A 23,973-nucleotide genomic window follows, 5' to 3' on the forward strand; every position below is an offset into this window, starting at 1 on the left:
CTGTTTGCTTAGTGCCATCGTGATTGTCGCAGGCAGAGCCTGAAATCTCCTCCAGGCAGGAGGAGCGGATGGAGTGCGATTGCTGTCTATAGGGTTCCTGGTAGCCGCAGGATGCAGATCAGCCTGCAGAGGTAAAACCCAACTCTGGGCATCTTTTCTGAAGGAAATTCAGGCTCCTTCTTTCTAGGGTATTGTGGGAATAAAATACCTGCTCGCAGAGCTGCTGTTATTAGTCACCGGTATTGCTCATAATGTGGTAGGTGTGGTACCCATGAAAAAAAACCACACTCGCCAGCATTTCCCTCGCTCTTCTCGCTGAAGGATAACAAGGAATGCAATTTGGTGGCTAAACGCAGTTCGTTTATCTCCTGCCTTTAGCCAACAAATTTATCACATGCATTAATATCGAAAGAGGTTAGAGTTCAGGGAATGAAACATTTGTTTTCTTGTGCTCTCTGTATAAATAAACTCTCCCACTTTCGTGGCAGTATTTTTACAAAGCGAGTGAGAGAAACCGGCACGTTAAAGAGACGGTTCTGTGTGTGTGGTGGGGCAGACTGGGTGCACGTTAAAATGCTCCCACAGCAGACCTCTGCGCCTCGGACTGCATTACATCTTCTCTCTTCCCCCCTCCCACCGCCTCTCTTTTTGTTGTCTCATAGTTATTAGTCAGCCAGACATTTTTTATCTCTTGGAAAGATACTTTAGCTCATATCCAATGTAATCATCTCAGGGTCTTCTACTTTAGTCCCCACAGGCCTGAAGAAATGACATCTTTTTTACAGATTATCAAAACAATACAAAATGCTAAGAAAAACGGCTTTACTCTCAACCTTTCATTAACTCCTACTGTCCCTGTTTGATGCGGAAGAGTTTGTTTCCCAGTTTCAAGCCACGCTATGATTTCTTTCTGTTCTTTAGCCCAAATAACGCAGTTATTTGAACGAATCAATATTTTATTTGCGACCCTAACAGATAATAGCACAGCAGAGTCTGCAAGATAAACCACTGTCTCCATGCCCAGCCCTGCTGTCTGCTGTTTCAGTGCGAGTCCACCACAGCACCGCAGCTCCATGGCGGGGAGGTAGACCTGAGCCTAAGCCAAAAATGAACACAGCCATGTTGACAGTTCAAGAGCAAGTGAAAATCCCCAAAAGGAAGGTCTGGAGTTTGTACGAATTCCACCCTGTTTGTGTGAATTCCACGGCGCCGGCACAGCACAAGAAAGTCATGCTCAGAGCGACATGGTGTAATGTCATGGATGACACAGGGTGCAAACATCCTGCTCCATGATTCCCTGGACTGAAAGTAATGTAGCGACGTTGCACTTCAGTACAAGGAGATTAAATTTGTAAATTAAAAAAAAAAAAAAAAACAAACAAAAACCACAACACCAAAAAAACCCCAACCAAACCCCAAAAACCCAAACAAAAAAAGATCTATAGCAGCCCTTACAAGCTATTTAGACTTCCCATCCCCACTCTAGTCACCTTCTCCAGCAGCAGAAGGATCTTAGGAAAGGGAAGAGAAACTTCATAGGGGAGAAACATGAGAAAACAGGTATCTAAATGACAGCACGTAGAAAGGCAGTCACTAAGATTTACTCTTTTGTCCTAAACCTATCCAATGGGGAAAACCTTGGTATCAAGATCCTGTAACTACCAGTGAGGGTGAAGAGGATTTTAAGAGCACCAAGCACAGCAGTTGGGCTGTCTTGCTTGTTTTCTTTCTTTTTGTGCATTTGCCACAAGACAAACGATGACCCAAATGGCTGGAATGATATCCTTCCTCCCCCCAAGAGCTTGCTTTATTTTGTTAAGCGTTTAATTTTTCACTAAATTTAGGTGTGACGGCCCCAGTGGAATCCTATGGTTCCTCACGGAGCCAGTGAAGGGTTTGCAAGGTGTGCTTCCCTCATTGCCATCCTCCAACAATTTTCAGCCTTTGGTCGGAGTTGGCACTTGGGGATCTCTTGCAATAAGCTGCCTCTTTGCAACTCACCTGAATGGAGCCTTTACAGAGGCACGTGGGAATGGGATGGCTCAGCTAAACTTCCCACCGGGCACTTCAGCACCCTGAGAGCTGCCGTGTTGGGGCAAAATGAAACACACAATGACATTCGTCAGTCGCAACGTCCAGGAACTTTTCATTCTATAAAAAGAGATACCTTTTTAAATTATTATTTTTATTTTAGTTCCTGAGGAAAACAGATATCAAAATACCCAACTTCCTTATCGGACAGAAAATCTATTTTCTCTTCACAGTACTCTGGACCCCTGAGTATCCATCAGATGTCAGAGTCTTTCACTCATGACTAAAGAGGGCAAATATACCAAAAGAGATTTGGTAACATGCAGGTCAACAGAAATCACGCATTTCTTTCAAAAAAAGAATTCATAAGCTCTTGCATGTACTTTCTCAGGATAGTCAGGGGGGCTTTTTTTTTTTTTTTTTTGAACAGTCTGTGCCTTTAAGCAACCCTGATAATTAAACTATCTTTGACATCAGCTCAGTCTCCTTTATTGCCATCACTTCTTGCCAGCACTGGTTTTGCATATATCTGCATATCCGTGTCTCACCCTGCACCATTGGAACAGGCACAACACTTCTTCACAGCCCCAGGGAGGCTGTATTCGGTAATGTCTGCATCTCTTTTGATACTGTGCTTGATCCAAATACGTGGATGGACTGATCACATCCTGCTCAGGAAGGGCAAGATTTTCACTCATGCACAGTCTTTCAAAAACCTTCACCCAAACTTTCAGGATTTTCCAGCAATTTCACACCAAGACTGATTTTCCCCAAGAGGCTTAATGAAGGGAGTTTGTGGTTTGTGATGGTTGTTCACAGAAGTATTTGTCAATTATTTTTTACAGCATATGAGAGGGTTGGTCCCCTAAGAAGCCAGCCTAGCCTTTACCGTAGAGGTGAAAACCTTAACAGACTCAATATATAGCTTATTTTTCATGTGGCGGTAATGCTCTGGAGCCCCAGTAATGGACAAAGACCTTATTGTACTAAGAAAATAACCTGCGGGGGTGAGCTGTAAAGAAAGTGCAGTCTAAAAAGACACTACTTCTGCTCTCCTGACCACCTTAGACGCTACCCTGGTTTCCTAAGGAGCAGGGCCAGCGGTTTCACAATTACTGAGTAGTTGGGCACTGCAGCGCTGTCTCACCCACAGCAGGGAGCAAGCTATAAATAATCTCTCTAATTCTCGATCTCTCCTCCCCTTAGGAGATCTCCTTTCTCTAAACACTCCCTCGTTTCAGAACTTCTGCTGAAAATTCTGTCAGCAGGGGGCAAGACTTAAAATTTTATTCCTAGATTTGGGAGAAGATAGGGTAAATATTTATTTGTAGCTCTTTAACAGATAGAAAAGTAATAAGAGTGACAGCAGAATCCACCAGGTACCTTTATTACCAACATATGGCCTTAAAAAAGGAAAGCTGGCTCAGGAAAGCAGTGCAGCCACCATCCAGCCTTCCTGTGGGGCTGGAAATCAAGATTTTTTTAAACCGTCCCCACAACAAAACTTGCTGAGTTTCATATGGAAAAGATTAAACCATTAAGCAAGATTAAAATGTCTTGCATGTCTCCTCAGAACTTTATCAGCTCACCAGTGTACGTTACACTACAATGAAAAAATACAACGTGGAAATGGAAAGTTTGGCGCTATTGAAATACAACCTAAAAGCAGCAGCGAGAATTCCCGCAGACCTTTGGGGAAGGACTTGTTTTGACATGTTGTTGTCAAAATCGTGGATCAAACCGATACATAGGAGTGTTGTTGAAAGGAAACTCAGTGCAGAAAATGACAAGGAAGTTTTAGTAAGTGTTGTGAATTAGGCTACAGAAACTGGGTTCCAGTCCCCACCAAGCGCCTCCGTGAACTTGAAGATCTTCCTTTCTATCTTTTATGCTCTCTCCAAAGTTAAGGCTGGAGCACGGAGTTTATTTCTCACGTGTCTAATCAATGCCTACCTACCGCAATGGCAATTCAGTCTTAATCATGACCTTTAGCTGTAAATCGTATAGTAAACCATAATATTATACGTGCAATCAAATACAGTCCCTAAAGAGGTATTTAAACCTGTGGTGGTCAAGGAATATTTTCTCTGGTTCATTCTTTAAATCACCATCTCATTCCTGGTGAATCATGCCTCTGCACCTTCGGCTCAATAAATAGTCCTTTTTCTCCATGGAATTCAGTTCTTATCTTTCCAAATCGTGCCATTATCCAAGATGCCAGTTTAAGCCAATTGATGTGATATATCTGCCCGCTGGTACCTGGACTCCAATTATTAGTCATCTGAACAGGCCACTAAAAAGGCATCAGGTTGAAGCGGACCAGCATGTTGCCACCACCCTCACTGGCCACATCCTGGACGTGCCCATCATCATCACACCTTGGTCTCATGCAGAAAAATATTCTCCTCCACAACCACCAATGCACGAGTTTGATTTTAGGGACTCTAAACTGTACACTTAACCATACATCAACTCAAAGCCTGATGTAGCTTCTGTTAGCAGCTAAGATTGCCCATGACATAGACTTTGTAAAAGCTGCAGAAAGCTGCTGTGTCCTTTAATACTGGATTTCTCTTTGGATGATCGGTGTGGACAGGCCCATACAAATAATGGATCATGAATTAAATGGCTCAGTAAATAAAAAATGGACTTATCAAGGACACAACAACCACTATTGTAAGCCAGACCCTCTAGTGCAAGGAAAAGATTGGCACTAATGTGCCACATGCTTCATTTGTTTCTTCATTTACAGAGGGAGCCATAAGCTTTAAGAAGGAATGACATTTATATTAAGAGAAAGAAAAAGCAAAACAAAAGTAAAGTCTCTTAAGGAACACAGCAAATGATATTGCCAACCTTGAGCAGTCAAAAATGGAGAGTCCATCATCTAAGAATCCTGGGGTAAAAAAATCATAGGAATGGTTTTTGTGTGAAGTCAGTGGAATTTTTATTTTAAAATAACTATACCTATTGTTTTTCTGGATTTCGAGACTATACAGGGTACTTATTTTATATAAACAGGCTGTCCTTCACAGCCCAAAGGCTAAATAAGTTCCATTTTCTTTTTCCCTTTTCCTGTTTTCCTCTTTCTTTTTTCCTGAAGCTGGAGCTCTAAGGAAAATCCTAAAAGCTGCAGAACTCATTGTAAAATTGCAAAAACACATGTCCTGACACATGTCACATTAATTCTCTCACACAAGACAGTAGCTGCCTCCGCGGACATCAGACCTGAGAAATGCAAAGGCGACGTAGAGGGAAAACCAACATGATCCTGCCGTCACTCCAGGCCCCGCAGCCATCCTGCGGAGACAGGGAGAGCAGTACTCTCCGCATGGATCTCCTCTCTATTCCTGATAATTCCTATGAACCATGATCCAGGATGGACCACGGCACGGCCAGGAGGGAGGAAGCCATCCCAAAACAAGCAGCATTCCTTGCAAAACAGCAGTGTTCTGTGCCAGCGGAGACAAAGCACTAATCCTGCATCTTTCCCGCTGTGCGGGCTGCGGAGGCTGTTTGGGACATGGCTCTCTCCATCCTCAGCCAGACGCGGAGCGGGAGGGAGGGCTGCACCGCCCACGGGTGGCCCGGGGCTGGTGTCCGAGTGGCCGGGTGATGGGCTCCAAGCTGCCTCCTCTGAACCGCATGTCCTCACAGTCTCATTTCCGAAGGGTGTTATTTCACTGCTGCCTCCTAGATAATGTAACTGAATCATTCAATTGAGCATAAAATAGAAATTTGGCTTCTTATCTGCTGGGAAACCAGCTTTACTATTTTCTTTCTGCAAAATACATTTTTCACTATCTTATCTTCTAATAAACAATCCCAGCTCTGCAGGCTGCAGAAATGTTCTGAACACATTTAAGAGACATTTTTCCCCCCCCTCCTCGCTCCCCCTCTCTCCCTCCCCCCTTATTCCTCCTTCCCACCCTTTAAAACGTCTGTTTTAAAGGCATATTTTTAAAAGGGATCCAATTTGTATTCCATCTTCCTTTGGTGAAGGTATATATTTTTCATAAGCCTGTTCTCTGCTTTTGAGGCCTCTCTCCCTCGGTTTAATTTTCATTCCCATCTCCCTTTCTTCCCTTGTACAGGACTGAAACACCAACTCCCCCCACACCCCTAATGCTTTCTCTTGTTTTAAGAAAAAGGCAATTCAGCCTTAAAAACTGCCCTCCCCTCCCCTGGACCTGCCACACAGCGCTTGCCTAACGGAAACTAAACGTGTCAGTGAAAGGTCAGCTATGAATTTTTAAACCTTTCTATCTCACTCAGGCTGACATCAAAAGCATTAGCTGTAGCACTAAATCAGGGAGCGAGGGGGAATTAGAATATGCAACAAGTCCTGCCGCAGAATGCGATGCGGCAGAGGATATTCAGGGGCTCCTCTCGGGACGGGAGAAGCAGCCAGGCCAAAATTCAGTGTCAAGGCCCTGTTTTCTTGCTCATCTGCCCTCCTCGGGCAATGGCACCGGCTAGCTGCCTCTTGCAAGGGATCAGCGAAAAACAGGGACATGGAATGAAAATTTAAGAGACGCATCACACGTTGGTGGTGTTGCTGCAAAGGAAAGCTGATCTGGGAAGCGATTTCATGATCCCCCCTTACATATGACTCTACAGCCTTCTCAGATCCCCCAGCCGTCCTCTAAGGGATCCTCCCTCCAGGATAAAGCCTTTCTGGCTCCAACAAAGGCACAGTTTTTCTTATTAAGAAGAGCAGCTGAAGAAAAGTCAGTGTAATTCCTGTAAAAATGATCAAATCATAGAAGAGCTAAAGCTACCACATCGCAGCAGCTCTATCCCGCAGCGCGCCTGGTTTGTTGGAGGCGCAGAGTCACAGCCCCTCTCTGGACTTTCGCTGGCAGCCACCCCTGGGGCTCCACTTCTTTCGCATTGTCTTCGCATTTTCTCATGCTAGGCAGATAGCCATGTCGCTGGGCAGATTTGTTTTGAAGAGGAGATATCCAGACAGGCTGAGAGAGTTGGGGTTGTTCAGCCTGGAGTAAAGAAGGCTCCGGGGAGACCTTATAGCAGCATTCCAGTATCTGTAGGGGGCCTACAGGAAAGCTGGAGAGGGACTTTTTATAAGGGCATGTGGGTATAGGATGAGGGGTAATGGCTTTAAACTGGAAGAGGGTAGATGTAGATTTAGATTTGATATTAGGAAGATATTCTTTGTTGTGAAGGTGGTGAGCCCCTGGCCGAGGTTGCCCAGAGAAGCTGTGGCTGCCCCATCCCTGGAGGGGTTCAAGGCCAGGTTGGGCGGGCCTTGGAGCAACCTGGTCTGGTGGGAGGTGTCCCTGCCCAGGGCAGGGGGGTTGGAACTGAATGATCTTAAAGTCCTTTCAAACCTAAACCATTCTATGATTCTAGATTTGCTGCAGAAAGGATCCAAAGCAACACCTACGTAGCAGAAATCTGTCATTTTGCTGCTTCTTTGCAGGCTAGTGTCGAGTCCTCATAGTTTGTGTCTCTTTTCTGTTAACAAACAAGCTGCATCCCAAGGTTAGAGTGCACAGTATCACCCACAACACGGGCACAGTTCAGGAGGTGATTTATTATTCATTGATCATTTAACAATTTGGCACCTGAAAGCAGAACTTATCCCATCAGGACTCCTATGTGAAAAGCAGCCATTCATATGGCATGGACATGTTTTAGTTGGGAACAAAGGATGTTCCCACTGAAAGGGAAAGTCAAGTTAAAAAAAACCAAAAAACCTCTGGCACACAGAGCCTGCCTTGGCCTCTCTGCAAATCATTAAATTGGAGTGCAGAGATGTTCAGGAACATCATCTGGAAAGCCTGGCACTAAAACGCATGTGGTATCTGGTCTGAAAGCCTTCCTTCCTCATTCTGGGACAGGCTGATGTGGCTTATGGTTTTCCATTAGACACTGCCAGCTTGGGGTAAACTCCCAGCTGGTCCCACTGAGCCTAATAAGAACTGTCACCAACAGCAATGGGACAAATTCTGAACCTTCAGCACTGCATCTTTGACACCTTTCCACTGTTTCATCCCCTGTCCCTTTTCAAGCCCTCCACTTGACTTTTTTCAGACCATTTCTTGATTCCTTTAGAGGAGGATGCAATGATTAGGAATGGAAGACTTCTGCTTTTAAAATAGAATACGTTTCTCATTGTTCTCCAATGTGTGACCACATTTAGTTTCAGCTTTTTATTTAATGTCAGCCTTTATGTCATAGAGAATATTAGTTATGGCATGCTTATATCTAGCATCTCTAAAATCACAAATATATTTCACGTTGCGTTTCAAAGTTTTAAAATTATTGAATTATGTCCTTGTTGCTGAAATAACTGGGGCGGGGGGGGCCAGATACATAACATTTCCATTTTCTTAAAAAAATGCCAACATATTGAATTTTTTCCCATTCTGGATGGAAACAAATTCCAATGTGTTGCAGTTGAACAGAAACTCTGTTTTCCAAACAGCTTCAGTTTCCATCTGTCCATAGTGAATCACTGTCCATCCATCCACACAATCTTTCAGCCTTATTCTTCATCCAGCTTTTTCTCTGTGTTTACATCTCTCCATCTGGCTACCCGTATGCTCCTTGATATCTGCATTTACCCTTCCATGGAGCTAATTTTCTACCAGCAGAACATCCACCAAAGGCTTGGAGACCAATCATGTAGTTTTTCTGAGCTCAGAAGCAAAGTGGCAGAGAAAAAACGCTCGATGCAAGGTTTGTATCTTTGACTGAAGAATAGCAGGACTGATGAAGAAAAGAGTAGATCCTGAACTTCAGGGATGCCTAATGTTTGTTTAATGTGTTTAAGGAGTGGGACAAGGCATTTAAGGAGGAAGAATTATGTGGGCATCTACACATTCCCACTAGAAGTACCACAGTCTTTTTTGATACTGAGCGATCATATCTGTTCATCCCCTTGTTTCTTCTGGCTTTCACAGTACTTTGGCAGAAGGCCTAGCTTTTCCTAGCTGAAGATGGCCATAAAGCCATTAGAGCACCCCATGTTGTTCCATATTTAAAATCCACATCAGATCATTGTAATGGTCCATAAAGCCTCCATAAACCTGTGTAATGAGCTGTAGCAAGAGACACGGTGTCTTGTTCCCGGATGGCATAAGGCCAGCCCCCGAAAAGACTGCCAGTATAGTATGTGTGTCCTGTGCACCTTCACAAGAGTGTCCCCATGCACCCACCCAGGTGACGTGCCCAGCTGCTGAGATGCTCTGTCTTGTATTTCTTTCCTTGCTGGAAAAGTAACCCAAATCTTTTGCTCATACACCCAGCTGCAAAGGAATAACTTGACTTGAAGACAGTGGTGGAATAGGGATTCAGTGAGTTTTCTGAGTCATCCTCAAAAAAACCCTAGAGACAGCTCCTGCCGCCTTTCACCCAGTTCGGAGTTATACGTAAGTCCTTGATTTCAGGCCTTTTGCCAAACTTTCAAATCATCCCCTATCCCCATCCATATTACAGTTACTGTCCAGTACTTCCACTTTTCTTTTGACTGGACGAAAGCTTCCGATTCATTACCTCGAGTTCTATTTCATCGCACAATGCTCTATTGCCCCGTTCTCATTTAGAGACGAGTTTGCTAATGTGAGTAAAAGGACCAGGATAATCAAAGATCCTAGTGGATTTAGAAATTTGAAACTCAGTGAGATGATATCTAACTGCATTAAACTTCTGTCAGTAATCCAATCAAGAATATCACAGAATTAAACCTTCACAGAGAAGAAAAATCTTCTAGGAAATAAAAATTATAAACATTTTTTTTTCCCTGAATTCCACTTACTGTTGCCTCTTTTTTCTTTGCATTTTCATGTCCTAGAGGTTGAAATATTGGGGGTAATTCCAGTTCTTGTTCACTTGCTAAAGATCTCTACATTGACACAGCCACACTTTATATTTACTTAATAGTGAAAAAGTCATGTCTGTATTTGCCACCTAACAAAATTATGTTCGAGAAAATATGATTTTAATCTCAAAACAGGGAAAATTAGGGGGAAAAATGTCAAGTGCTTAGGAAGCAAAAAGGATCTATAACATATATTAATGTACAATCCCACACAAAAGGGCAAAGAATATACAAGAATACATAAATCAGAGAATAACCCGAGTGACAAATGAGTTTTCTTTCCACTAGATGGAGGATTGGTGAGATTTGAGCTAGAGCACTATGTTCAGGTTTGGCACCGCATTTAGGGGAAAGGTGGACAAAGTGGAGAGAATCCAGAGCAATGAGAATGATGGAAAAATCAAAGGGGAAAGACGGAAGGGCTTGGGGTTGCTTCGCAGAAAAGATATAGGAAGAATCAGGATGTAACCTCTTTCCAAAGAATAAAAGGTTCAAAAAGGAAGATATACGGCAAGAAACACTGGGCTTAAATTGCAGCAGAGATATTTATGGTAGGTTTTAGGAAAACATTTTTCACATTCCGAGAAATGAAGCAGTGGAACAGGTTGCTTGAGGATGGCATTGATCCCCACCACAGGAAGCCTTGGAGAACAAGGTTAAACCAAAGTCTGGAATGGGAACAGCCTGGCTGATCCTGCACTAGGTTGGGGAGCAGAGCAGGTAGCCTTTTGAGATCTCTTCTGTCCATGCTTTCTGGAGGTCTGTGACCCACAGACATTTAATGTGGTCCCTGTGTGGTTTGTCAGGGGTACCCGAGATGCCAATTGCTTTGCGTTCACATCCCCAGCTCTGCCCAAGCTTCCTTTCACTTGTGACTGAAGCGGGATTCCTGGATGCTCTCCTGAAAGGCTTCTAAAGCCCCGGTAAACACAGAGCATGTTGGGTATCCCATTTGGCTCTGACACTTTTTAAAAATCTAGTTATTATTGAAAGTTACTGTGCCAGCAGTTGTATTATTAATATTATTATTTATTATTTATGAAGTGCCGAGTGTGTGCTAGATGCTTATATGATTATACACTGAGTTACGCTGGAGTTGCACAGTCTAGTGAATTACGATGTAATGTTATTACCTGCAGCCTTTGCATGAGAATGATATTTTTCATTTACTGTAGTTGGCCCCTTCATCATGTGATGGTCTGAACAGGATCTGTGAATTTTAAGTCATTAGCGTACTAGATCTGACATCAAAAGAAAACAGGGAGGGAAACGGCACCCCCATTTTACAGACGGAGGTTGATGTTGGGGCTCCGAGGAAACTAAACATTCTGGTGTCACACGACAAAGCTCTCAAGGCATTGTAAGATGCTGGTTATTTTTACTGACTTGAATGAGATAGTCGTTGTGCTTGGAAATGGAAAGTCTTCACTCCCTTGGGGGCTCAGATCTCGGCTGAGCTGAGATCCTGTAGCAATGACTCCCATACGCCCGTTACATATGAGATCCAAATGTATTCCCTTTCACAGCAATACTATTTCTACCACCATTCAAGGCAAAGACAGACTGTTCTTCTATGGGAATTCGTGTTCTTGGATTTTCTGTATTCCAGTCAATACTTGCCACTGTATTGCTATGCAATCGCTCACACAGTTGTTCTAACGGGACTAAATTTTCTAGTCTTTTGATGTCTCTTTACACAATACTTATTCATGCTTTACACAGTTAATTTATAGTTTCATAATTTCCTAATTCCTGAAACTTCAGAGGAGCACCACTGACTTCCCTGCAAAGGCAGCCAGCTGGAATACACAAGATCTTACAACTATCAGCAGTCAGAGAGAGGCATCTTTATCAATTTAAAATATGAATTATTTTTTTTTTTTAATCATCATCTGATCAGCTCTTGCATCTACACTATAGGAGCAGGACATTGCTATGCCCATACCTCCAACTGCAGTTTTAATCAGAAGAGAGACTGCTCCCTGGTTTAATGAAGTAAATGAGACCTCCGGTAATATTGTCTGTGTAATTGACATAGTTCTCGGGGAAACATTACACTTTATAATGAAAATACTGTATATAATTAGGATCTAATAGGAAGAAAATAGTAATTAGGCAGAATTAACTGAACAGAAGCAATCAAGCAAATAAAGGTTATTCTCTGGAGAGGACCCTTCAGGGTTCAAATGTGTACATCCTATGATTGTAAAGAAGTCACAGTAATTAACAAGAGTCTTTTCATTGCATAAGAATAGCCTAACATTGGCTACCGGAATGACCCCTGCAAATCAGAATGTGTTATTTCAGTCCTGTGCTTTCACAGGCATTGTGGGAAGGAGGTTGTACCCAACGCTGGATGTGCTTGCACAATGGCTTTAGCAGAGGTTATGAAGGCATCAAGACCTTTAACTCTGTTCTGGCCCCAGCCTTGTGGGCCCCCACTGCTTTTCACTTTCTGCTCTTGCTCATCAAAGTTTCCAGAGCGGCTTGCTGTATGCAAATGCCACAGTAACGCTAATCCACATAAGATTTCACAGTAATAAACAGATTACACAACGGTCCAGAAATTTTCCGTGGAATTACCAGAGTAAGTCTGGCCAGTTGAGTATAGGTCTGAGCCCGTTCTCACCCACATAGGAAACCTCCAAGCCTGTCCTATGAAACTCTTCAGCTCCGGTTCTGGAGCATGGCTGTGGGGAGAGCACGAGTGTCCCTGCAGTCTTAGGAGCATCTCAGCTTCCCATCCATGGGACCTGGGCAAGGGAGACAGCACAGGACCATGCCTGTTCCAGCTCCACCCATGCAAAGTTATCCTGAGAGCAGCCCTTGCTAAGCAAAGCAGACACTTTAATCCCATACCAAAACCGACAAGGTAGGCAGAAAGCACACATGCCATAGTCCCAAGCCCATTTCTTATCTAACCATGTAGACAAAAAGCAAAGAGGATTCAGTTTTGCCCAACAGTAAGGAATTCAGCAGTGTAAAGCTTCTTGGGCTTTGAGACATAGCCATCAAAAAAGACAGATAGCCACCAGATACCAGTACAACATGGGATACTCCCAGTAGCAAAGCTCTTAGTGCAATGGTTATGTGAACATTATAGACATTGACTATCACTTTGTGCAGTAACTTGCACTTCTCTCAAAGCCACCCACCTGCTCTGGGTCCAGGAAGCTTGCCCAGACACTGCCACCTGAGCACAGCTCAGTTCCTCGGTGAGCGCAGAGCGAGTCTCATTGCAGGTGACAGCTTCCCAAGGATTCCTTCTGAGTTCACTTCAGAGGCTGATAGCAATGGTCAGACAAAGGACGACAGCAAAAAACACCCAGGGACCAACAGGGAGATGGTGTTTTTCTTTCTTCCTTCCACCCCGCCCCATCTCTGTACTGGAGTCAATCAGGGACAAAGGAGAAACACCTGCTTTTTAGGTGAGCACAAGAGGCTGAAGGCAAAACTACTGATGACCAGAGATCTGTCAGGAGAGAGCTCAGAGAAGTGCATAACATGAAAGAGGATGAATCCAATACTTCTCTTAAGCAGAAATCATAACTAGACAAAATGGATGAGCCCAGGAGTTGCTTTAAAGCAGTTCCTATTGCATAACAATACCCCTCCGTTCCTATCTTTCTACTTTATTTATCTAAGCATTGATCTTTTGAGTAAAGATTTACTACAACTATTAACATAACACTTAGTATAAATTAACAAGAATGGCTTCATGGATTTTTTGGTTTTATTCACATAGATCAAAAGTGAAGTTCTCACTCAGCTCCCGACTTGGATGAGATTTTCTTAAATTACACAAACTTTTCCTGATGAATTTGCTTCTGCAGCCACTAACACATGTGGAACCAACTAGAAACTTCTCTTGCCTTAAGACTTCTTATCAGATTGGGAACCATTTCTCACCCTTATCCCTTCACAAAACCCCAGGTGTTGTCCCTTAAGAGGGTAAGTAAAATACGTTTCTTTAACGTGACGCCCAGCATACCATTTAATCTCTAATCTTTCAACTTCTCTCATTGGAACTTAATTCCCCATTTGTGCAGATGTAGATGCACTGATTTCAGCGGGAAAAGCATTGCTCTGAGCAAGAGGATTTCAGCCCATTACCCTAGTGTTCAGGCCCATCAATTGTACCCGGTTAAAGCAAATCTTCTGGAAAGGAATCCAGTACTGACCCGAAGGCTTTGGGACGGAGAATCCAGCGTGTCTGTTAGCAGACATGTTTGTTCCAACGGATAATTGTCCTTATTGTTACGAAATATCCGTCTGTCTTCTAATTTGAATTTGTCTGGCTTTAGCTTCCAGACATTGGGTTTTATTACGCCTTTCTCTACCTGATTAGAGTCCTTCAGCACCCAGTGTTTTCTTCCAGTGAAGATACTTACACCCTTTCATCAAGTCACTTTTCAGACTCCTATTTTGGCAAGTGTTTTGGTGAACTGAGGTTAAAAAAAGCTAACAGCAAATGACACAAGTAGAACTTGTGGAATTTTTTTTTTTTTAAAAATCTGAAATCTCAGTGTAGAAAGAAACGAAAGGGAGAATTTTAATTAAAATTTTCATAATTTTTCCTCTTTTTAAATTTAAAGCTTCATTTTTTTTTTAAATAAAATAATATTTCTGATTATACGTTTGGCTTTTTTTTAGGTGGCAGATGATTGAAATGGCACTCTTTTTCCCTTTGCCTACACCTTTTTTTTTTCTAGCCACTTAGATCTCTGTTTATAGTCCACAAAGGAAAGCAAATGAAACTATCACAACTTGTCTAAAGGGAGTGCTTACAGAAGATGAGGCTGGAAGAGCTCTGCAGAGCAGGGAGGTGAAACGGATGCGTTGTGGGGAATGGGGTGTCTCTCAGAGGCACCGAATTGCCCCCTGCCCAGAGGCACGGGCTGTATGTTGGGGTCTCCTGTGCGGCTGGGAATCTCTCTTGCACAACTTTGGATTAGGTGGGAGTGGGGAATGGACTCACAATTTATTCCAGGGAGGACAAACACATGCACAAGAATGATTGCCCCGAAAACCTTTGTCAAAGCAAAGAAGATTTTGGGTTTTTTTTCGTCTTTTAAAAATATTTGATAAAAGGAAAAAACAGTGGGAGGGGGGAACCTATGGAGTGAGAAATATGTCTATGAAATCATTTCATTTACACTCACTCAGATTAAATTTTACATTCTATTTGTAGGACACAATTCTTGAAAGAAACATTTTTCTTGTCTTTCGGTGAGCATGTTGGTAAACACGTAGAAGAAAAAGCCATTTTAGACCGTTGAGGTGTTATGTTTTGAGCATGTCTCAAAGAATGCTTTTTCTTTGCTTCAGAACATTTCTGTCACTTCTTTTCCTTTTTTTTTGTTTTTTTTTATATTTAACAGAACTATTCACTCAGTTCAGTGCAACTTTGTTGCTGTTTTTAGCCCAGATGTGAAAGACCATTTTTCCAACAAAATTCCCACGTCTTTAAAACTTTAGATCAACCCCTAAAAAATTATACTGCCCCCCACCCTTCTGTGACATATTTGAGACCGATACGTAAAAAATATCCTACGGCAGCTAAGAATTAATGTTATTATTGTTCTCTATTATCATGGGAAAAGTATGATCCAGGCAAGTATCTAACAGCCACTTGTGCACACCAAAAGTAAGATGAAAAACCTCAGCAAGTTCAAAGTTTGTAGTCCAATTATGTTCTGTCTTGCGGGTGCTCTATAGGGGGTGAAAGTAATGTCCCTCAAACCACTCCATATCATTGCAATATCTAACAAATCCTTTGGCACTCCAGCAAGGAGTTCAAAGAAAAAGCATCATCAGCTCGAATAATTACTGCCCATATTAAGTGTTTTAATATTGCAGATGGATGTAAAAGGCAAAGGACAATGGCTCAAACACAAAGAGCCTAGCGAAGTACAACCTGGGGAAGGCCACAGATATCCAACACGTTGGCCTTTTCCCTGTTCTGTTCTCTGCAATATTAAACCACTTAATCTGTAATTGCCCAAGCTTACGATGCCTTTGCTTTGAACTCTCCGTAAGAGTACCATAGGATTTGTCAGATGTTTCTAAAACAAAGTCTACCAGGAGGCTGAAAGGTCTCTTAGTAGCTATGACAATGGTTTAATGGAATATAATTTCCAGTAAAGGGAACTAATTTAATATTTTCACGTATCATGTAAGCAAGGTACCAGCTGAGAGAATGGAATGAAAATTATAGCAAGAGGCAATCAAGATGAACAGAGCTGTAAAATCATACCTCACCCATGTGCACTACGCTTGCCGCAGGAACTCGGCTTAGATGTGATTTGCGTTTTGCTCTCGGTGAGGACGGCGCACAGTCTCGGAGCCTGGCACAGCTGGGTTTCAAACCGGCCACGCCAGCGATCTCCCAGATGACACTCAGGAAATCACTGCTTCCTCTCTGTGCTCCCTTCATATTGTTTGTCTTGTCTTTTAAGGCTGAAAACTCTTTTCTACCATAGGCAGTCCTTCACATAGTAGAGGGGCTGTGGTAAAGTCATCCTTGAGATGGTGCTTGAATACACAGAACATGCAGAGAAAGGAGATACGGGCTGTCCGAGGTTCCCTAGGTATGATCAAGTCTTGCGATTCTTCCTTAGTGCACAGCAAACAGAATCCTGAGGTACGGTCCTCTTGTAGATACGCCACATTTTCCTTTTATTCCTGTCCGTTACTCTTCAACGCTGGTGTGCTTCTGCCAGGCAGCTCTTAGTCTCCTCCCCAGCAGCGAGCACATCGCAGACGGGGTGGTGAAGCCCCCTCCATGGCCATAGGAGTAGATTCTGGAGAGTCTGAAGAAAAGTCCACCAAAATTTAGCATCTGTCCAGGAAAAGAGGATGGATGGTGGAGATATTTATTATCATCTGTTCCTATGCACTTGTGAGCACATGCTCGTAGGGTCCTCACGTAAACTTCTGCAGGAAGCAGATATGATGAAAGCGTTTTTTTCCAGTCAGAAAATCTGTCACAAGAAGAGGTTTATTGGTGATGTGTCTTGTGGTTTGGGTTTCCTGTGTTCAGGCAATAACAGTCTTGCCACCAAAAGAAAAACTTGTTATTCCCCTGTTATTTTTCCCTATTTATTCCTTGGTTGTGGTGGCATATGTTGCTTCCTCTTGTGTGAAATGCTTTCTACTCTCAGATCGTTTCTCTGCAAAGGAAATCTTCCCCGTGGCATCTCTCAGGAGCATTTGCAAAAGTTCACTTGGTTTCAGAAGTCTCGAGTGCAGAAATGTTTAGTATGATTCGGCTGCCCAACTAAATAATTGCTTTTCAGCATTCTACAGATGTCCCGCTCCTGTTTCTTTGAAGGAAATATGCTGAATTATTGAAATAAGATAGAGTCAGGATTATGAGAGGAAGTACCCTCTTATGATTAGAGCATTAGCCTTGAATTCAGGAGACATACATTCGGTTTCTAACTCTGCCACAGATTTTCTGAGAAGCCTTAGGCTTATCACAAAAGTTGAGATCCATAAGCTACGTAAAATTTTTAGAATAAGTAAGTTGCCAAGGCTCCTGCTACAGTCAGTGGAGTGTTAAAGAGATCTCCAAAGAGAGCTTCACCCCACCCTACGGTACATGACTAAGATACGTGAAATGATTCACACTCTGGAGGTGTTTCTCTGCTTAATGCTGAGAGGAATCTAAATGATGAAGTTGGCCTGGATACCTTTTAGACGGCTAAAATTAGGTGAGATCGCTTCCACCCTTTGTGTCACTCCGTGCCTCAGTTTCCCCCACGCACAGAGCTGATGCCAATGCTTCCTTCCTCTGGCCTTTTGAATTTACTGGATTCTAAACAATTTTCTTAAAGAAATAGCAAAATCTTGCCTGAATTCAGCTGAGTCTTAGTAATACAGTTCTATAAATAACACAAACATTTGTTTGGGATTCCAGTAGCCGCAGCGCCTGAACTCCACAAACGCCGCCTACAACCAAGGGGTGGCAAGAGAAACAGGGTTTACTTGATTAAAAATGTTAAGAGAGATGGGTGGGAAATTATCTGGCTGCATTCATTAAACATCTGAAGTATCTCAGGGAAGTTGGATGAAATTAGAACAAATTATTAAAATGTAACCACAGATATAACTTTTATGACAGCGAATATATGTGCAGTAACTCATAACTAGAGCAGGTAGAAAAATGTTCTGCTGGAATTTTTTTTCTGTCAAAAAAATGCCATTTTATTGAAATCAAACTATCCCAAGGAACATGTCAATTTAAGTCCCTTTTTTTTTTTTTAAGAAATAGAACTGAAATGAAATGTTCCAAATAAGGTTCAACTTTTTATCAGAACAGAACGTTTCAAATTTTTGGAGGTTGAAATGACTCCATTAAAAATATTTTATGCAGATCGGTAATGCTTAACATATCAAAACTGGAAGAAAGTACTTGGCATTGAGCAAAAATAGTGCGCTGAATAACCACAAGTTATGTTTTTTAGAAGACCTCTTTTGGAAGAATTTCCTTTCCACCTCTTAAAAAAAAAAAACAAAAACCAACCCAAAATCTGAAAGGGCAGAACTCAAATAGTACTCAATATTGCTTCTGCTCTGCTGCATGAAGCATTTAACTGGAAGCAGATGTATCTTCATTTTTATATGTCACCCACTGTTTTAATATATGGGTAAGAGAAACAAAACAAAAGCTTGTATCATAAGCATTTCTGTTGACATGTTATTAACAAAACAGCTACGGAAGATCACAGCTGCCATTGATACATCAGACTACAGGAGCCACCTTCAGAGGCAGAAAGATTATTCTTGTAATTCCTTCAGGGAAGAGTCTCTCAGCTTCCTTCTCAGAAGCAAATAAATCTGTTCAGTCTTCTCCTTCGTGGCGTCCTGTTTAATGTACCAGATTTCTGCAGAGTCCTTTTTTTAAACATATATGTAGCACATCAGACTCCCAGTGTCCCCTGCCCTTCCCGTCTCGGCGATTCCCTGAGGATCAGCCTGGGTTTCCTCTGTAGTACAGTATTCCCCAAGGTTTCTAATTCACATTCTCCTTAGTGAAAGCCCTGCAGCGCTCAGGCAAGAGAGAGCTCAGACAGCTCCTGAACTCCATGTCTGACAGACTCCGAAGACTCGTTTCATCAGCCGTTAATCTCCCACAATCCTCTAAGCTTTATCTGTTAAGACTGAAGCAAGCAGTGCAGCTTTGCCATACTTTAGACTTGTTATTAGTTTTCATAATTTTTCTCAAAAGAACATAAGACTAAATCAATCTCCCATGCCTAATATGTTGATAATAATTTTGAAATATTTAAAGCTTCTCTTCTGAAAGCTTCACTGAAATAACCATTCCATCTCTGCCCTAGTGCTTTCTTGGTTCTTATTTTGGTGTTCCCTTTTCTCCTATCAGACTTTCCCAGGTTGTTCAATTGTCTCATGGCCTCATGGCCAAAGACTCTCCTTTCTACTCCTGCTTTTCATCCTGGGATTTGCTTAGAAATTTTTTTTTTTTTATCATTACATTTCTCCATCTGTATTTTCATACACAGCTGACTCCTGAGGCTCCGCGGTCCTTGGGTACCTACCTACCACAGTAGTTGCCTACTACTACGATGACTACAAGGCAAATCTTGTCAGTTGGACATTCCTGCATCAAATCCTGTAAAATTAGAAATGTCTCCCCATACTGCAGAGGTTCCAAGCCATTCCGAGGACCAGACTTGCAGCAGATCCAGACCCATACAAAGATACAAAATTAAATACATACAGAGATAAAAAAATAAAACGGGTGCGACTTTGACAGCAGTGGAACCACACTGCTCTGACGTGCAAAATAAAAAGAACCTTCTTCATTTCCAGAGTATACTGAACCACCCTCATTACCTACACTTAACTTACGCTCAACATTTGCTTGCTGTTTTATCTATCTAGATTACAACTCAACCTGCTACATCCATCCAAAGGTGTTAAGCCACATCTACTTCGGTGTTAAAAGAAGCTCTCACAGAATTAAGCTGGTTTGACTGACCTACGGGATTGAAAATAGTCTCTAGACAAGCTCTAATGTCATTGCAGCATGCAGTCAGTGCTACTGGACCAGACTGTTTACCTCAGATATTTGTTTTTCCCTGATGTGAATAACCGTGCAAGATAGGGAGCTAAGTCCCATGGCACCGTACCCCTGATCCAGCGACATATTGAACTCTCACGTGAAGTAATAAGAGCTGAAATTGCTCGGCACCTGAGAGATGCAGGCCCCAGATCTCTGTGTGGCATCTGCCTGTTTATAAAGATCAAGGCAAGCAGAAAGCAACAAGATATTTAACGGAGGAATCTCTGCATCCCATTGCATACTAATTAGACACTAGACATAGATACATCAGGGGAAGCAGAGGGAGGAAGGAGGGGAAAAAAAAATCTCTTGGCAAGACAACGTTGCATTTCAATCTTTCACCTTCACTGGGTAATGGGATGTGATGGAACATTAAAACAAACAAACAGCTTTTGGTGTTTACAAGAAATGTTTAAATGGGAGATCGCGAGCCAGAGGTGCTCCACAGAACATCTGGAGTACTGGAAAACAATGCGATTACGCAGATGAGTCACATTCATTAGGCTATAAAATCTCCAGTAATGAATGTACGAAAGGGACTTTCATGTAGATTGTCATCTATAGCTAAAAAAAAGCCAACCAAACCCCTAGATAATAAACTTGGCAGTTATTTCCCTGCCCACCCCCTTTTCCTCCTCCCCTTTCAAATGAGATTCCCAGTGTAATTACAAAGCTTCGTACGTGCAGCTCAAAACCCATGTCCCAGACACAGATCAATGTGTGGGCATTAACTGGGGAGAAAGGGAAGAGGGGATACGTGCGTGGGTGTGGCATTGCTCAACTGTCACTGGAATGACACATTCAGCATCTTTGTCTTCCCCACACACCTAGCACCAGCAGTGGTATGGGATACTTCTTGTCCATATGTCCCCCTCCAGATGATCTCACTGACAGTGCAGACATCTCTTAGGCAGGAAAACACACATTAGGGGCATCTAGGGATGTCGACGGAGTGGCAAGGTGTGAGAGAGGATGGCGATCAGTTGTTCATTGTTTCTTTGAAGCTAGCAGAACATGAAAACTGAAAGGACATTTTCTGCACACGATTTGCGGTTCAGCTGTGGAGCTCCTTGTCACAGGACACTGTGGGTGCTGCAAGTTTGTATGCGTTTAAGGGGAGGCTGGGTGGAAAACTGATCTTTTGGCAGCTATTGAGTATGAAGAACCTGAATCTAGCCTAGAAAGGCTCAGAAAAAAAAAGCTCATGAAGGGTGCAGGTAGAAGCAGCACTATGAGATTCCTCTGTTCTGATAATCCCCATGTAAGACTACATGAGAGGTGGCACTGGGCTGTGTAGGCATTTGGTCCAACCTAGCCTGGCATTTTAGTGCTCCTATATTTCATCTTGTGATGTCATCAGTGACTAGAGCTCAGAGGGTCACGATTAGAGGCACAGAGTCTATTTGGAGGTCAGTGACGAGTGGTGCGCCCCAGGGGTCAGTACTGGGTCCAGTCCTGTTCAATATATTCATCAATGACCTGGATGAGGGGACAGAGCACACCCTCAGCAAAGTTTGCCAATGACACAAAGCTGGGGGGGGGTGGGGGGCGTGGCTGACACAGCAGAAGGCCGTGCCACCATACAGAGAGACCTGGACAGGCTGGAGAGTTGGGCAGAGAGGAACCTTATGAAATTCAACAAGGGCAAGTGTAGGGTGCTGCACCTGGGGAGGAATAACCTCCTGCACCAGGACAGGCTGGGGGTGACCTGCTGGAGAGCAGCTCTGTGGAAAGAGACCCTGGAGTCATGGTGGACAACAGGATGACCATGAGCCAGCGATGTGCCCTCGTGGCCAAGAAGGCCAATGGCATCCTGGGGGGCATCAAGAATAGTGTGGCCAGCAGGTCAAGGGAGGTCATCCTCCCCCTCTGCTCTGCCTTGGTGAGGCAGCACCTGGAGTTCTGTGTCCAGTTCTGGGCTCCCTGGCTCAAGAGGGAGAGGGAACTGCTGGAGAGGGGACAGCAAAGGGCTACAAAGATGATGAGAGGACTGGAACACCTCTCTTATGAAGAAAGGCTGAGGGATTTGGGTCTCTTCAGTCTGGAAAAAAGATGGCTGAGGGGGGATCTTATCAACGCTTATAAATACTGAAAGGGTGGGTGTCAGGAGGATGGGGCCAGGCTCTTTTCACTGGTCCCTGGCAACAGGACAAGAGGTAACAGGCACAAATCTGAGCATAGGAAATTTCACCTAAACATGAGGAGGAACTTCTTTACTTTGAGGGTGGCAGAGCCCTGGCACAGGCTGCCCAGAGAGGTGGTGGAGTCTCCGTCTCTGGAGACATTCCAAACCCGCCTGGATGCGTTCCTGTGCCACCTGCTGTGGGTGACCCTGCTCTGGCGGGGGGTTGGAGGAGATGATCTCCAGAGGTCCCTTCCAACCCCGACCATTCTGTGATTCTGTTAGACCTGAATATGCACCAAGAGTGAAAACTGGACTCTGTCACTAACCCATTCCACACATATCACTGGCCAACAAAGAGTCCAACAGTTCAGTCATGGCCACAGGACAATTACGTAGCAGCTCAAGGAGAAAAGATTCCCTTCACCTATTCTACCAGTCTTAGTGGGATTTTTTTGAAGAGATCCCCTAAATGCCTGGGCTGCCTCTTTCAAAGCTTGGCCCTAGACAGGTCTCTCTAGCCAGAAAGTCAGTGATAGCAGAATTTTCCCCAAAGCAAGGTTAGCAATAGCTTTGACAGATGTTTCAGGATCTTTTATCACATTAGAATTATTGGATGTTGTCAGCTAAACTGAACAGCATCACAGCCCCCCTTTTTAGCTCATTCTTGAACACAGATGTTTTAAAATAACCCTCTTGTGGGTTTTATCCGTTGCTGCTGCCTGTGTAACATATCATCACTTCTTGAAAGTCCTCATTACTCGGAGGAGGTTTTTTTTTCTAAAGGCCCATTTGTAGAGTTGGCACCTTTTTTTCATTTCCAGTAGATCTGTTTCCCCCTGGACCATGTCTGTCTGGGGAGATCTCATTCAAGGACAATTGGGCTTCAAATTGGGAAATCAGACTGCTAAATCCCTTAGTTATCTTTGAAAATCCCATCCTTGAAGCTTAAGTCATATGAGAACTTCATCTGCTTTCTGTAATTTGCTGGTTTTCAACTCCATTTCTGGAAGGATTTTATTTTCTCCTGGGCATAGGACTGTCACCTTCATATAGAAATGAAATCAGTTCAACAGAATAAACAATAATTACATTTCCATAGGAAAATATATTTTCTATTTTCTGTTTCTGACTGAGGGTTAAATAACTAAATCATTGCAATTTCTTTATTTTCTTTGCCTTTTGAGGGAAAACAGAGTTACCTGAGCTGTTTACATTTCATTCACATCCCATATTATATTTGTTCATTCTTGGCTCAGTGTCTGGAGCAGCACTTGGGGAATTACGAACCTGGGGATCTTTTCCCAGCTTTGTCCCTCACTGGCCACATCTTTCATCACCGCTTTGCTTCTCACCAGTTCAGCCTTCTTATCTGTAAAACACCAAGCATGCATCAATTAATATTTATAAAGTGCTTTGACATCTTCACATAAGTACAAAGCCTTCTGATAAGAGAGAGGATGCAAATGTCACATATGTTACTCGTACATAAAGGCTTGAAAGATCTGTCAGTGCCGGGTCCGCGATTCCCAGCAGCATCGTGTGATGCATCGGGGCTCGGAGCAGAAGCACCGCGGCAGAGATCTCCAGCCAAGATCCGCAGACTGGGTGTGGGTGGCTGCAAAACTCCTATCCTGCATCAGCACGGGAAGGTTGGAAGAAACACAGTAAAGCAGCGTCATTTTTAAATGAGGGCAAATCAAGGCACATGGCAATTTAAGGGTAGAGTTAATTGGAAAGAGGCTGGTGCTGTGCTGTGAGTATTTCTGAGGTTACAGGGATGAAGAGTGGTGTCTTTCCGTGCGAATGAAGATGGAAATCCGAGCCCGGCTGTGAACGGGAAAGGAGAATGGGTCACATTGTTTCAAAACCAGGTATTTGTTT

At 43.1% G+C, this 23,973-nt stretch overlaps 1 long non-coding RNA gene across 1 annotated transcript in view; it reads right to left on the bottom strand.

Moving 5' to 3' along the window:
• The window catches only part of LOC134523790 (uncharacterized), a 32,610-nt gene extending 15,478 nt beyond the window's left edge, over positions 1 to 17,132 (bottom strand). The window contains exons 1-2 of the long non-coding RNA XR_010073405.1: positions 16,134 to 17,132; positions 13,033 to 13,263 (exon numbers count right to left, since the gene is read on the bottom strand). This is a non-coding gene — a long non-coding RNA (uncharacterized LOC134523790). The remainder of the gene's footprint in view (positions 1 to 13,032; positions 13,264 to 16,133) is intronic.
• Positions 17,133 to 23,973: the final 6,841 nt, after the last annotated feature.

Source organism: Chroicocephalus ridibundus, chromosome 15, assembly GCF_963924245.1.
Source record: "Chroicocephalus ridibundus chromosome 15, bChrRid1.1, whole genome shotgun sequence".
Lineage (NCBI taxonomy): Eukaryota > Metazoa > Chordata > Aves > Charadriiformes > Laridae > Chroicocephalus > Chroicocephalus ridibundus.